Raw genomic sequence first — 11650 nt, forward strand, 5'->3', positions numbered from 1 at the left:
GAAAATTTGATAATTTAAGGACGTATTTTGTTTATGTGATTTACTTACTTATAATGTGATAGGGTGTCTTCCTATCTAATTTTTCGGTAATTGGTATATTCTATGGTTGTTGATATAGACGTTTTTTTATCACTTCGTTTATCGTTCAACGTCCAATTTTTATTTTGCGTATATAGGGAAAATAGTTTTACCACAATAACATAACATAATGTTTCTAAAGATAATCCAAGTGACTTTTTTGTTTTAACGTCACTTACACATAGAATTTTCTTCCATCTTTTGAAAAGAAAAATAGAATAAATAAGGCAATGAAATCGTGCGTCAAGGCAGGCTTGTGAACGAAAAATTATGAAACTCTTTGCCACGGAGTTTTTAGGCCACGACAGTACCAAAACTACCTTTCAGAAAATCATTAGGCAGAAACAAGAAGTGCAAAGAAAGGGCCTCAATGTATTAGGTAATAGGCAAGAGATTTCAAACTTTTAATTTAGCAAAATGAAGTGACTGAAAGGAGAGACAGCTGGGAAATGAGAGCCACAAAGAGTTGCCTTTTCATTCGCGAGCAACCTATCGATCCATCAGGGTGGAGGACACAAGGAAAACTTTATTACAAGCTAGAGACGATGAGCAGACAGACTGCTTGTTCTGAGCAAAGGTCGAAGGAACCAGGATTAATAGAGGAACAAGAAAGCTTGAACCATTGTCTAGTCCAGAACGAATCGGAACAAGAAAAAGGAAAGAAAATGAGGTGACCCTAAACTTTGAGACAAGTATAGAGGCCACTGTACTGTTCAGCAACCCTCGACGGCCGAATGCCCGTAAGTGAAGAGGGAGGCTGCGAACAACAGAGCCGAAAGAAGTATATCAAAGTAAAACTGGGATGAAAAAATTCCTAGACAGTTTAGAGTCTAAAAATAAACGAAGCGGTGACATTCACACTGAATCTATAATATAACAGCAACGTTGAATATATCGTACCTGAGAATACTCTTTTGGTTCTACGTCGGCGTTAGATTAAGCAGTACTTATGCTTGTCAGCACGGGCTCTTGCTCAATAAGCAATCCAAAACTACAGAAGTTGGGTTGTTGAGTTGATTATAGAACTAGGCCAAAGGTCAAGCACTGGTACCTATGAGGTCATTCAGAGCTGAAATAGAAATTGATAGTAAAAGGTTTGAAAGGGGTAACAATAGGAAAACCTCAAAGCAGTTGCACTTTGAATCAAGAGTTAGGAGAGGGGGGAAAGTAAGATGAAGAAAGAGAATATGAAAGGAGGTACAGTAAAAGGAACGAAAGTGGTTGCAACTAGGGGTCGAAGGTACGCTGCAAAGAACCTTGAGTAATACCTACAGTGCACGCTATGAGGTCCACTGACGGCACTACCCCTTACGGGGCAGTAGTTGGGGTCAGATCGTCAGATGCTATAGGAGAGTGTTGTTTACTCTCGGCTTTTTAACCACGTCTCTATTATACACGAACGTCTAGTGATCTCGGCCACTTGATACTTCCTCAATTCACTAACTTGAGGATACAAATGCCTTTGTATATATTTTTTACACATACACACACACATGCACACGCACAAATATATAGGCAAAATCCACGAAGGAAAGGACGAGCTGTCGAAAAGCCTTGCAGCGGTTACTCCATTATTTCACTTTCCTTAGTGGATTTTGTCTTTATTTATATATTCATCAGTCATCACATTCCAAATTTTCGTGATTCAGTTATACACACACACACACACACAACACACACACACATATATATATATATATATATATATATATATATGTATGTATGTATTTATGTTGTATGTATGTATGCTTATTGTAATTATGTTATGTATGTATGATGTATGTATGTATGTAGGTATGTATGTATGTATAATGCCCAGGGATATCAGGGATATTACTTTGCATAGTAGTTAAACAGACTTTGCCTCAAACATCTGCCAGGATTTCGGCTGCAGCTCCAAGAATCTGGCAAGATTCCGAGAACGTCATCAGACGAATTCTACTTCCATTCGATTTGAAACTGTCTGTTCCTGGAGCTTGTTTCTGAACACAGAAATCATTTTCTAATTGCGTTTACGTAGTCACCTCACTCATGTTAATCTTACCTACCATGAGCTTGAAGGCCTCAGTGTGACCCTTGCCTCAATGACACCTCTCATTTTATAAGGGGAGTGTGGTTTTTGGACCGAGGGGTGATGGTGGGGGACTCCCAATTTAGCCATAACACAGAGTAACATTCCAAGCATTGGCGTTTTGTCTGTCTTACGTCACATAAAACCAACGGACCTTTAATGTTCGATGTCCAGAAAACCTAAAACCTGTTGTATATCTGTTCATAATTCTACCCGCAGGTGACGAAGAGATGGAATCAGCTCATTGGAAGACCAGTTTTCGGAAGAACTTTGTCATGTATTTAACGAAGGGAACGGGTTTTCGATACAGCTAACTTTACTCACAGACATTTCGTACCGAACAGACGTATAATTGGAACAAGAAACAGCAATTGGAGCGGCAGAGAACGGAACTCTCTTTCTCTCATAGTGACATAATGTCCCGTTGGCGACTTTTATGAGAAATTATTTTGAAAGGACACCACTCTCTCTCTCTCTCTCTCTCGTCACGTTACCAAATCATATGCTAAATGGCCGATTTTGGAACCATTCATGTTCACTAACAACAGATAACAACAGTCAAGCAACTTCAAACAAAACAACTTCACAAACAACTTCAACTGACTCACCAAAACCGGCCACTTTTCTTGAACTAAGTAAAAAAAAAAAATCGCCGATTCGAGTTTACTGTACAGCGCATAATGCTGCATGAAACTCTTTGCCACGGCCGACGAAACTTTCAGGTGTGTCCCATAAAACTCTCAGCAGTGGCCCATGAAACTCTCAGCTACGGTCCATGAAACTCTGAGGCCTGTCCCATAACACTCTCAGCTGCCGCCCATGAAACTCTCAGCCGTGACCCATGAAACTCTCAGTGACGGCCCATGAAATCCTCAGCCGTGGCCCATGAAACTCTCAGCCGCGGCCCACGAAACTCTCAGCCACAGTCAGGTGGTGGCCTGTGTTGCAGAATCTTGTAGTAGGGCCAAACACACGATCATGGCTAATTTTAACTTAAATAGAATATAAATGACTGACTGGAGGGTGGACGATCAACATGCCAATTTGCAGCCCTCTAGCCTCAGTTCTTTATGGGCGGACGGACAGACAAAACGCCATCTCAAAAGTTTTCTCTTAGGGTAAAAAAAAAAAAAAAAAAAGATCTTGTGACTGCTGTTGAAGGAACACAACAGAAATTTTACCTTAATATCTGATTCTCTAAAAGCGACCTTCGCTGAACAGCAACCAAATGGGTGTAAGAAAGACACGCGATTATAAAGTGGTTTTATGGAAATAGCAACTGATGTTATCACTGGTCAACTATGCGTCACGGAATATTATGTAAAGGGTACTGAAGTCAACGGCACCGTTTGCGTTTTTTTTTCTTTTTTTTTTTTTAGGCCGCGAATCACTCTCTAGGTATAGATAGGTACTTGCTTTTTCCTTCAAGAGAAAAAGAATTAGAAGAGACTGATTCGGAGTCTAAACAATAGAAATAGCCTGAGAGATTTCCACCATAAACAAAAGCAAGAACCAGTTCTTCACAGGGCAGTAAGGGAAGCTGGTGTCGAAGCACTTATCAGTTACGAATGTACGTAAGCGATGTCCTTCAAATTTTGTTCAAGTGTAAGTATATCTAGAGGACCTTTGGGGTGTCAGTTACTCCCAGGGTATAGCGAACGGGAAACTGAAAGGTATTTGTAGTAGTTTAATATTTGCGAATATGAATGTGAAAGATGGTTTGCTGTTCGTGATAAAGCTTACACACACACAAACACACACACACACACACACACACATATATATATATATATATATATATATATATATATATATATATATATATATATATAAATAATCAATCCAATTATATTGTTCAATGCCGAACTCACTATTCCTTCAGCATAGCTTACGCCCGAAGAGGTTTTTAACTGTTGTGTGGATCTTCGCCATCAGTTACAATTCCCTTTGGATATAAGATGTTCTCAAGTAGTGAATTCGATTCTTTGGCCTCATGATGTTTGTTGATACAAAAAGTAGTGCGTTCGCCTGGTCGTGGATGGCTTGCTACTTCCTCCGCTATATATATATATATATATATATATATATATATATATATATATATATATATATATATATAGTATATATATATTATATATGTATATATATATATATATATATATATATATATATATATATATATATATATATAAGCAAATACCACAGGAAATGATAGGCAGAATTTTAGTACCAAAACGATTTTGTCTTTATTTTTATTTATTTATTTTTTTGTGCCCCAGCAATGCCTGAGTAAAGGCGAAAGCGCTTGGTACTGACTTTCTGCTTATTATTTTCCTGCGGTTTTCGCTTACATAATGAAGTCACGTGCATCTATGATTTTTAAGCATATATATATATATATATATATATATATATATATATATATATGTATGTATATATATATATATATATATATATATATATATATATATATATATATATATATATATATATTCTTCTGTTAAAACAGGTTACGTCTCAACTATAAAAGGCCCATTAAAATACTCTGGTTTAGAGCTAAGGACTAAATTTCGGTGGACTGACTCCCACCTTTTATTAAGCAGTGAATGACAAAAGAAGTTACATTTGCGGGCATATCTCCTACTGTATTTTTCGCAAATGTAACTTCTTTTGTCATTCACTACTATATAAGGTGTCAGTCAGTCCACCGAAATATAGTCGTCAGCTTTAAACCAGAGTTTTTTAATGAGACTTTTATATTATATTATATCATATATATATATATATATATATATATATATATAATATATATATATATATATATATATATATATATCTTCAAAAGTTGTTGATGAATAATGTCTATGAGAAATGCATCTGATGGCATGTTTGAACCTCCTCTATCGATCATTCCTACAATAAAAAAACAAAACACGTTTTTAAATAAGAGGGAAATTAAAGTTAGTTCATGCTCATCTCGTCAAGTCTTTGCACTAGCGCCCCCGGCAACCCGTCCCCCCATGAGAAATAATGACCAAATAATAATATTGAAGTTTTATTTAAATAGTAATAACGTAAATGACAGACAAAGCCATTTCAATAGTTTCCTTTTACAGAAGACTAAAAAACATAGCAGTGAACACTGATGCAGAATAACCTGACTTTGATGGGTGACATCGGTGACCGCGACCCATGAGAGGCCAATGTGCGTGCTGGCCTGGCAGACCTCTTCTGTGTGGACCTTGTAAACAGCAGTCTGCAAGTGCGTATATTTATACATAGACACAATCTCTTGTTAAAACAGGATACGTCTCAAGTATAAAAGGGCCTATTAAACACTCTGGTTTAAAGCTTTATACTTTAATATATATTATATATATATATATATATATATATATATATATATATATATATATATATATATATATATATATATTTTATTATATATGATGGTTAAAATGGTTCCTGTTAACAACAGAACAGAATTCCTCTAATAAAAGGCCCATACTCCTCTTATTTTTGGTGTTTTTATGGGCTCCTTTTATTTAGATATTATATATATATATATATATATATATATATATATATATATACATATGTGTGTGTGCGCGTGTGTGTGTGTGTGTGTGTAGAGAGAGAGAGAGAGAGAGAGAGAGAGAGAGAGAATATTTACATCTTCGTAGATATAAAATAGCATTTTGAAGACCGTTTATCACTTATTTCTAAGGCAAATCCCAGTTTCAAATCCTGGCCAGAGCAGATGCATTTATCAGTTGCATCTGCTGTTGGGTGAAAGTTCCCAAGGTAGGTATTGAATTCGATATTGAGCGGTAATTGTGGGATATATTAATTTTAATGAATACTATAATAAGTGATCATGCTATGCTATCTTGTCATAATAACACAGCACTTTCCACATATCCAAGGAATGGCCGTTACAAATGACTTCACCATTAACAATGGCACTGTTATGGCAATACTTTACAATCACTTCACTTGTTTTTTTTATCAAACAAGGTTTTTTTTTTATTGTATTTCAATTTTGTTCCCTATTCCCAAATGAAGCACGATTTGTTTTCTGAATATCATGAATGAAATTGGTTTAAGAACGATTGATTTTTTTTCTTGTCGCCTGTCTGAAGACGGCCAATATGAAATGCCGGAGGGCTTCCAGCTGCCCCCAGGTGAGGACCACCGAGTGCAGGGGCCAAGACTTTCTCCCGAGGAGCTCAACAGCCCTCGCGAGAACACCAAATATTTCTGTTTCCGTCTGAGGAAGAGGAACTGCAAACCACGCGGTGATGACTGCCACATACTGCGCGCCATCTTTTAGATGTGGGAGCTCCACGCGGTGCTCGCAACGCAGGAATAATTTAAGGCTAGAGGTCGAGACCCCGGGCTCCGTGCATGGCCACCAGGAGAGGCTCCCTCTCAGGATTTAGTTTTCCTGAGGACAAAATGTGCCCTGAAACTGGGGAAAGCAGGAAGTAATCAATGTATAAGATTTCATTAATATATTACGTATATATGGTTTAGATATGATGAGTGATATATATATATATATATATATATATATATATATATATATTTTATATATTTAATATACATATATAACATGCGTGTACGACTACTATACTACACGTAGTCAGGAAAACACAACTACATAAACAATACAAAGACAGACATCTTCTTCGTCCGCTTATCAGACTTTTGTCAGTCAAAATTTGCCAACAAGGTGACAGGAGCGAGTCAAAACCTGACAGAAATTTGACAGTCGCGTCAACGTTGTCACCCAGGTCTTACATGGTTACACACACGGCACAGCTGTCAAGCATCTACTGAAAATCAGTTCAGAAAACTGAATGAATGAAGTTCATCTGTGAAGGTCGTCACTGTAGAACTTCCCTTTCCATGGAAGCAAGACTAATAGTGGAAATGCAATGAAAGAAACATGACAAAAATCTACGAATTAGAATATCAATAGTTCTTTCTCTCCCTCTATTATATTATATATATATATATATATATATTATACATATATATATATATAATATATATATATATATATATATATATATATATATATATAAAGCGATTACTAACAGGAAAAATAACAAGCAGAAATTCGTACCGAGCGCGTTCGTCCTTATCTGTCGAGGTCTGATCGTACCCGGACAATGAACTCGCATTTTAGTAAACAATTTTAATCCATTCTCAAGGGTTTTGGCTATTTAATTAAACAATTTACGCCTTAATGCTCCTCTCTACCTTATTCATTCATTGTAGTCACGATACACAAAATCAATAACCCTATCAGACCAGTCATTAGTTCTTTAGGCTCAGTTACATATAATTTATCTACTTGGCTTGTAACAATTCTTACACCTTTGGTAGGAAACATTTCTACCACGAATGTAAAAAAAAAAATAAAACGCTGACTTTATAAACAAATTGAATATAGTTTAATTGTGAAATTTTATTTTAATATGGATAGTTTTGATGTTGTCTCTTTATTTACAAAAGTGCCTGTAAATGATTTACATGAATTTTTGGAGGAAGAATTAGAAATTTATGATATTCCTTTCACTGTAGCAAACCTCAAAGTAAGTAAATTTTGTTTTAATGGTTTGCCATGACTATGGGTAATCCCTTATCTCCTGTCCTTAACAATATTGTAAGGAATTTTTTTAAGCAAAACTGTTACCAAGAACTTTGCCCCACAAAGTTATATGGTTTAGGTAAGTGGATGATATTTTCTCCATTTGGCCACTTCACGAAAATCTACAGAAATTCCTCATCAAGCTCAATAATTTAGTTCCTTCTATAAAATTTACTGTAAAGGAAGAAAGAAATAGTAATCTGAACTTTCTTGATTAACAGTCCATAGAAATGATAGAAATTTCACCTTTTCAGTCTTTCGAAAATCAACTAACATTGCCTCTTTTGTTCATTACTACTCCAATCAACATCAAAATGTAAAATTCTCTGTTTTTTCTGGCACGTTCCTAAAGGCTTTACGTGTCTGTAGCCCGCAGTTCATTGACACTGAGATTAAAACTAGTTATGATATTGCCTTGAAGCATAAGTACCCAAGGACTTTGGTAGATGTGGCAAGGAAAAGCGCTATAAAAACATTTTATTTAACTAATGACAAACTTGAATTTAGTAAACATAACATTCTCAAATTATCCTATGATGAAAGGTTTTTAGATATTCCTAGAATTTTAAAGCTTTTCAACATAAATGTTGTTTTCAGTAATATTAATGTTGAGAGTTTATTAATAAAAAAATTCTCCTAAAGATGTTCCTGGCTGCATATATGAAATTCTTTGTAAAACGTTAAATAAAATATATTACGGACACACTGGAAAATCACTTTCACAACGAATCAAACAGCACCAATATTCAGTGAGAACTGGTCAAATATTGAATGCATCATTCGTACATATGAGAGATTGAGATCATCCTATTAACTGGAGTCAGGCAAGATCCTTAATGCCGTGTAGCGACACTGTTCATGGGCGCCCGCACATAAGGGCAAGAGGGGGCACTTCCCCCCCTCCAATCCTGAAAAAAATTCTATATATTACATTTAACTACAACACTTTGTTTTCCTTCCATTTTACATAATATTCTTTCAGTTTACATAAATTAAAGGTATCATTATAGATTGTATGATATCTGTATACAGTATAACTGCGTTGTTCTTTCCATAAATATTTGAATTCAGTTGAACAGTATATGGAACAATTGAAAAGAAGTCAGTGTAATGTTGTATTTTTTTCTTTATCGCATCTTCCTTCATTTAAATGATTGGCATCGCAGTTCCACTGCATACAATATATATATATATATATATATATATATATATATATATATATATATATATATATATATATATATATATATTAAGTATAATTTGCCCCCTCTGGAAAAGTATGCTGCGGGCGTCCATGAATATCATTGAATCTTGTTTCATCAAATCAAATAATGGAAGTGTTCTAAATCTAAGTCTTGGGTTGTTTAAATTCGATGCCTTTAAAATTAAGAGTTGTAGATAAATATAAGCAACAAAATTAATATATTCAGTTGTATAAATGTTTTTGGACTTTGTATGGCTAAGCTTCCGTTTCTCTTATGGTTAAGCCTGTTTTAGTTTGTGACCGTGTGACCTCCGATTATCCTGGATTATCTCTTGGATATATACCCTTTTGCCAATTAACCATCTGGTATTCTTTCTTGATCCTTTTGTTTATCTTGTAACTTTCTTTTCAATTGTATCTCATTTGTGCCTCGACAATGTTTCATTAAATGACGAAAACGCTCCGCTATGAATTTCTGCCTATTATTTTTCCTAAGATATTCGCTTTTATCATAAAGTCACGTACATCTACTGTGATTTTATATATATACATACATATAAATATATATATATATAATATATATATATATATATATATATATATATATATATATATTATCCAGTAGATGCACGTGACGTCATTAAATAAGCGATACCACAGGAATATTATAGTCAGAAATCCAAGCGCTTTCGTCTTTACTAGACACACACACACACACATATTATATACATATATATGCTTAAAAAATCACAGTAGATGCACGTGACTTCATAAATAAGCGAATACCACGGGAAATGAATAAAGACGAAAGCGCTTGGATTCCTGTCTATCATTTCCCGTGGTATTCGCTTATACACACACACACACACACACACACACCATATATATATATAATATATATATATATATATATATATATATATATATATAAAATATACCGCTTACTTAAATGAAACTGTTACAGTACATGTGTGTATGAATGCGTGTGAACGGTTCTATACATGAGGGCGTTCGAGATAAGACTTTGTAGACCTACCAGAGGATTTAGGGCGTATGGTTAATCTAAGAAAAGGTCAACCGTCTATCCGGCATTTCCTTTTCAGAGCTCACGGGTTAATTCAAGGCTTAGCCTCCTTCTATGCCTTGAGACTCCACTTGGAACGGCGACGGTGGCGCTGGCCGAGATCGACCGAGCTGCATTAGACCTATGTGTCAGTCACACCAACAACATCTACAGTTGCTTCCATCGTCCAAAGATGACAGCGGTTTTGTGCCAACATGGGATCATCTTGCACTTCGGAGCAGCAGAGAATGCTGATTTTCCGCTCATTCTATAATGAGTTTCCTTATAAAGAAATAGCGAAAGAGGGCTTTTATTTCTCCGTACCTTATCATGATCTATAACTCGTGAAGACACTGCAAACTATTGTAAATTGTGAGGGCTGTTCATTTATGGAACTACTTACATACCTCACGGATACATTTTTTTATGGCATCAAATTAATTTCAATAATTTTCTTTCTAAAACTTTAGTGAATCCTGGAGGCCACATTCATTCATAATCCCATCATGAGTTGTAAAATCATAAAATCATAACTACAACACTTGTAATCAATATCCAATTCACAATATGTGGATTATATATATATATATATATATATATATATATATATATATATATATATGATAGATAGATAGACGCATTAAGGGAATTCACCGAATAAACACTGCACTAGAATACCCTCTAATACCTGTCCAGAGGATATGAAAAGATGACATCGATAACTTGTCACTTCATATTGAAGGGATTTAATTCCCAACAACTTTGCAATAGTTAAAGAAAGACCGCTTTCTTAAGACTACGATCAGTTGTACATAACGTAAACCAAAAGGTACCGGGAGCAAACAGTAGCCATTACGTGTACTACTGGCTGTAACTCGAGCACATCGTTAATGTTTTCTGATCTTCAGCTCTAAAGACAACAAATGAGAGCGGGAGCATTTGTAACGAACAACTTCATTCGCGCAGGATATGAAACTTGGGCATATGCCAATAATTATTGTACGACTGATGTAATTTGGCCAAATTAAGAGCTACTCTCATATTTCAACATGTTTGCATTTCTCGCTGAACTTTCTTTCTCTAAGCTACTTGTTTTCTGGCTCAGGTTCATACGATCAGAGCCATCTCAGAGCATCTTGACAATAAATTTTGCAACAGTAATCAAGCGTGATTGAATGCTAGCTACCTGGTGCAAAGTTTAGCTGCCAATCGCTGGAAATACTCGTAGAATCTTCTAGCGTCAGATTTATATAGTATTTCTAAAATGACCAGAGCTATCTGGCGGGGCTGTTTGGGTTCTCCCATTACAGATAGCAAATATTTATAATCTTTTCCGTTATGCAGAATTCTAAATCAATTACATAGGTTCATGATTGATAAAGTTTTTTTTTTTTATGCAATTACAAGAAACGGAGTCAGTTTTTCTGTCAACATGGCATCTCATCTTGGTGCTGTTGCCAATTTTTCAAACAGTTCCACGTGCGTTTAAATCCACGGATAAGCCACTCAGATTCTCTCCAGGGGCCGCTTTCGGTGGTCACTGTTCATGTCCGGAGGCAGTTCTCCTTTCTGCAA

This window comes from Macrobrachium nipponense, chromosome 18 (assembly GCF_015104395.2).
Source record: "Macrobrachium nipponense isolate FS-2020 chromosome 18, ASM1510439v2, whole genome shotgun sequence".
Lineage (NCBI taxonomy): Eukaryota > Metazoa > Arthropoda > Malacostraca > Decapoda > Palaemonidae > Macrobrachium > Macrobrachium nipponense.